Raw genomic sequence first — 5603 nt, 5'->3', positions numbered from 1 at the left:
GGCATAACTAGCAAGGTCTCTTTTTCTCCAAAAGGAGAAGAATGCTAAGGCTAGTGAAAACCTGACAGGCATCAAAACTCTCACTATGCAGAAAAATAAAAAAAACAAACCCCACATTAAAGTGTTAGTTAACTGTCTAGGTGTCTAGCTTGCTAAAGTAATCTGGGCATTTTATACTGGATAAAATCTGTAGTTGTTTGTTTTTTGTTTCTTTTTACTTCAGTGACTGTCAACAGATTCTAGAATGTTTTGAATTTGCTTCACTAATCTGATTAGCGCTAAGCAAAATCATGTAATATCAACCCAAAAGAGTGGGAAAAAATGACGTAGCAGCTGTAGGAGATATTTTTTCTTTTTATGTTTGGCCACGTCATCATGTGCTTGCATCTCCCCTTTAAATCTTGCTAATGCTGAGTAATGCTAGTTATCTGTCTAGCAGTTGTGATGTGGTTTCACTGAAGCTAGCTTGATATTTAGGGTTACGTAAGCTCTTTTTTTGCCGCACCTTATGTGAGGCCATGTTACCCCCGGTATCTAAAATAAATTTAGCTAATGCTTAGTAATGCTAGCTGTTCCTTTGTTTCACAGATGCTAGCAAGATATTAAGGGTTATGTAAGTCCGTCCGTCGCCCCCCAAAGGTTTCCCAGGTTGGAACTTTCTGATGGTTGTCGTTTGCTTATGTATTGCACGCAACCTGATTTGAACTCCATGACTGTTTAAAAAAGCATTTCATGCATTTTCCATACCTGTATTACCCTCATCCTCTGTAAAGAACCTGCACCAACCACATCCTTCACATAAAAGCCACAGATTACGGTGTGAACTTTCACCTGTAGGCTTTGACTCTTATGCTCGTGATCTGGCTGCATTACTGATTGATCTATTAGCCTCATTCAGGGGTTTGAAATGTGTGTGAGGGGTGTAACAGGGAGCTACTGGAGACGTGGAGGGAGAACATCACACACCTTTTTGCCTCCAGCGTTGGCTTAGTTCAAGTCAGAAATGACCGGGTGTGGGACAGAACGTCAGAAAGAGACTACTACAGAGTGATAGCTCAGTCACACACACTCATGCGAGAGCTGACACACCTTTTTTGGCGTCACAGTCGATCCTGCCCTACAGCATTCCCCAGGTCGCGACCAAACCTCTCTCTGTTTAACATTCCAAAAATGTCTGCTCATCAGGCAGGAGAGGATCTGTGCATCACGACAAGTGTATAACTTTTTAATCTTCCTAACTTATTATAAGCCCTGAGGGGACCCTTATGGAAAGAACACACACATCTGACATGTGATAATGTTTTCCCAATGTAATTATATTTGTAATGTGATTAAAAACTGTGGGGAAAAAAGTGTAAACATCTGTGTGAATTCGAGTAAACATCATGTGAAAAATATGTGATCATGTGACAAATGTGGGGGGAAAATATCATGTTAAAAAATTTTTTTTAAAAAAGACACATGCACTACATGTGAAAAATTAATTTAAAAATAGATAAAAACAAAGAAAAATGTGTAAAAAAAAATTACACAAATGAAAAAACAAAAATAATTTAATCATTGAAAATAAATCTTCACCTATGACTATGCATGAACAAATGAAAAAACATGCTTGCATGAATCATGTAAAATTAAATGAAATACCACTGAAAAAATAAATGCTTCATGAAAAAAATCACGTGCACCATATCTGTAAAATTAACATGAAAATAAATGTTTAAAAATCTCACGTGTAAATAAATGAAAAATGTGAAACAAAACCGTGAATAAACCAAGAACTACATGTGAAAATAAATGAAAAATGTTACAAAATCACACTTATATATTAATGAAAAAAGTGAAAAATTAATATAAGCAAATAAAAGAATCATGCAAAGAAAAAAATCACGAGAAAAAAAACCACGTGAAAAATTAAAACATGTGCACTGTATGTGAAAAATGGACCTGTGAAAAATATGAGAAAAAAAATCACATTAATTTATATTCAATTAAACCCTTAAATCTGTTCAATTTATATCTTTTTCTCCTTTGTGTGAATAATGTATTTTATGGGAAAGCCATCGTGACCTAGCCCCATCATCGGAGCATAACATCTTGTATTTTTTCAGGTCTGATCTGTCACACAGTCATCCAAAAACGTGTGTAACACCATTCTGACTGCTGGAGATCCTGCACGCAAAGCCAGGCTTTGTGTAAATAAATCACCTGATAGTCACATGTTTCATTAGAGTAATAAGTTCTATTTATGCCCTTGGAGTGAGAACTGAAGAACAAAACTATGTATCACATCAGTCACAGACTCAAATACTGGATTATGTAAATAATTTTTTATCACATAATTGTTATAATTCATAAATTATTCATAAATGTACTAATTTCCTGATTTCTAACATAATTGTAAACCAGTGCACCGTATTTTAATCTCCTTATATAATTACCTACAATTACAGATGGCATCCTGAAGTTCCTACTGGTGCCAATATAAAGGCCTACAAGTTACAAGAATAGCAGGAGTAGGAGCTTTGTCAGCCTCAAGATGGCAGGAGTAGGAACTTAAATAATTATAATTATAAATTTATACATTTTTAATTATATATATATATATATATATATATATATATATATATATATATATATATATATATATATATATATAGTTATTAATTTTAATTTATTAATTAATTCAATTACAATTTATTAATTTTGGCAGCCTTAGCATTGCAGCTGGAGGAGCTTGTGGCCTACAAGTAGGTGCATTTGAGCTACATGATAGCTGAAGCAAGAACATGTAGACTTCAGGATGGCAGGCATAGGTGCTTGTGGGTTTCAGGATGGCAGGAGTATGAACTTTTCTCAGCCTCAGGATGGCAGGAGAAGGAACTTGTGGCCTACCAGTAACTTGTAATCAGAACAACCGGAACTTGTAGACTTTAGGAAGGCAGTATCAACTATATCAGTCTCAGTGTGGCAGGAGTAGAAACTTGTGGCCTACAAGTAGGTGCTTTTTGGCTTCATGATACCAGAAGTCTTGCACGTCCTGAAGTGTTTTATTCCTCGTAGCACTTGATTTTATTTATTAAAGAACAGACATGTCACACTTTATATCCATTTATAGTTACATTTAATGTTGTGGAATGTCCACAAAACAAGTTAGTTCTTGTTCTTATATGTTATAGCAGCTATAAAGAGTCGTTCCTTCACCAGCCTCTTTTTCTCCTCACTTGAAGTTAATTTAAAAAAAAAAATTAAAACAACTTTTCATGTTACAGAGAAATGTTATAAATGTTATATAATCATCTCCCTTTTGGTTAGAAAACTTCACCATATCAACGATTTTTGAGCTGTTACTATAGAAATGATAATGTGATAATATGATAATATTAGAAGGAATACATTAATACTGTCAGACCTGCTGTTATGGAAAATTAATCAACACCTTATGACCAAGCAGAAAAAGTTGCTCTATGTGCTATATATGGGCTACACTGTAATCTGTTATAAAGTGCATTTCGGCATTCTTATCATTTTTGTCATTTTTTTGCATTTATCTACCTTTTAAAATGCTGCCTGGCATTTCAGTGTATGTGTAAATATTTGGGTGTGGTTTTGGGTGTGTTGTTGTCTTGCTAAATCTGTTCTTGCAGAGAGTGATTCAGTCTGCAGTATCGCCAAAGAACATAGTTGGCCTCAATGTGGGACATCATCATCATCATCATCATCATCATCATCATGAAGTGCATTCATGTCAACTTTTTGCAGAAGTCACTGAAAATGACAAACTAAGAAATGTAGCTCATGATCCTTTAGATAAGCTAGAACAAGGAGAGGCCTGTGTCGGAGGCTGAGGAGGTCAGACAAGCAGGTTTCTGCTGTAAATTAAACACACATTTTTCTGTCAGACACACACATTCATTTTTTCCATGACAGAAGAGTCATGAGAGATTACATCTTGTTCATAACAATCATCCATCAGCTGTAATTCACGGCAATGGGCGTGTCTTCTGAATGAACACATAATCGTCACACCAAATGTTCCACGCTTTCTATGTACACCTCATATTTGTAATACAAGTTGATTGCTTTGCCATTAATTTTTAACAGTTGTTGTAAGGGGCGTGGTCACATTTGTGCTTTAGAGGTCACATGACCACAACATGTTCTGGCCAGGCCAGTAGACCATCTTTTACCAGATAGTAATTTCCCGTCTACCATATTCAACTTCATTCAACTGAGCAATACATGTTTCAGATTTTCTAAATGCCTTACTGCAGTGGTCACTAACCATGTTCCCAGAGCTCTACCTTCTTGAAGACTTTAGTTCCAACCATAATCATGCACACCTGACTACCTAATCATTGCCTTAAGAAGTTCTTGATCAACTAATACAGGTGTGTTAGATCTTGGTTGGAGATTAAATCTTATGTAGATTAAAGCTCTTTTTAGCTAAGCCACTGTCAAGTTTGTTTAGATTCACCAGGGGTATGGTGTATCTCGAAATGCTGGCTCCTTTCAATTCAATTCAATTCAAGTTTATTTGTATAGCACTTTTAACAATGGACATTGTCTCAAAGCAGCTTTACAGAAACATATAAACATAGGATACAGATTTGTAAATGTGTGAATGTATCCTTACTGAGCAAGCCAGTGGTGACAGTGGCAAGGAAAAACTCCCTGAGATGAAATGAGGTAGAAACCTTGAGAGGAACCAGACTCAGAAGGGAACCCATCCTCATCTGGGTAACAACGGATAGTGTGAAAGTAAAAGAAAGTTCATTATGGTTTTAACATGAAGTCTGTTTGTTATATATATTTAAGCAAGAGAATGATTGCTTTTGGCATTAAATAATAATCAATTATCATAAGAAAAGTTTTTACTCTTGTATGATGCCAATAAGTCTAAAAACCTAGATTTACCAGGTAAGCAATACAGTACTTGCCTTTTAATCTTGATTACATGGAGGAAGACGAATGCCTAAATGAATTTCGTGTCAGAAAATTAAATTAGCCTAAGTTTAAAACATATCAACACAGATTAAATATATTTACATAATTCATATGCGAATGTTTTTAGAACACAAGACGAATGTAACGCGACATGTTTTACATGTAAAATAGTACACGATATTACAGCCTAGTTCTCTTGTTCAAAGCAGTTATAGTGTTCAAAAACATTTTTGGTCATTCATGTTCAATACCTGTCCGTTATATAGTTTTATAAAAGTCATAAAAATTATGAAAAGTAATTTAAAAAAAGTACAAAAACGCAAAAGCAAAAATATCTATCTATCTATCTATCTATCTATCTATCTAAAACAGATTATATTTATATATATATATATATATATATATATATATATATATATATATATATATGTAGACAGATTTTATATAGAATAGATAATCATTATAAATGGTCTACTCCAATATGGGGAGGGGTTAGTTACACAAGTTTGAGAACCTCTGCCTTACAGACGACAGAAATCTCGTCAATATGGCCGCCACGATTAGCTCGATGTTACTAAACAAAAAAAACCCCAAAAAACTACATTTCCCATGAGAAGTTCATTCGCACTTCCGTGTTTCTTCTTCGTGGACTGTCTCGC

Source organism: Ictalurus furcatus, chromosome 2 (genome assembly GCF_023375685.1).
Source record: "Ictalurus furcatus strain D&B chromosome 2, Billie_1.0, whole genome shotgun sequence".
Lineage (NCBI taxonomy): Eukaryota > Metazoa > Chordata > Actinopteri > Siluriformes > Ictaluridae > Ictalurus > Ictalurus furcatus.
The sequence above is the reverse complement of the archived record's forward strand: the minus strand, read 5'-3'. Positions refer to the sequence as shown.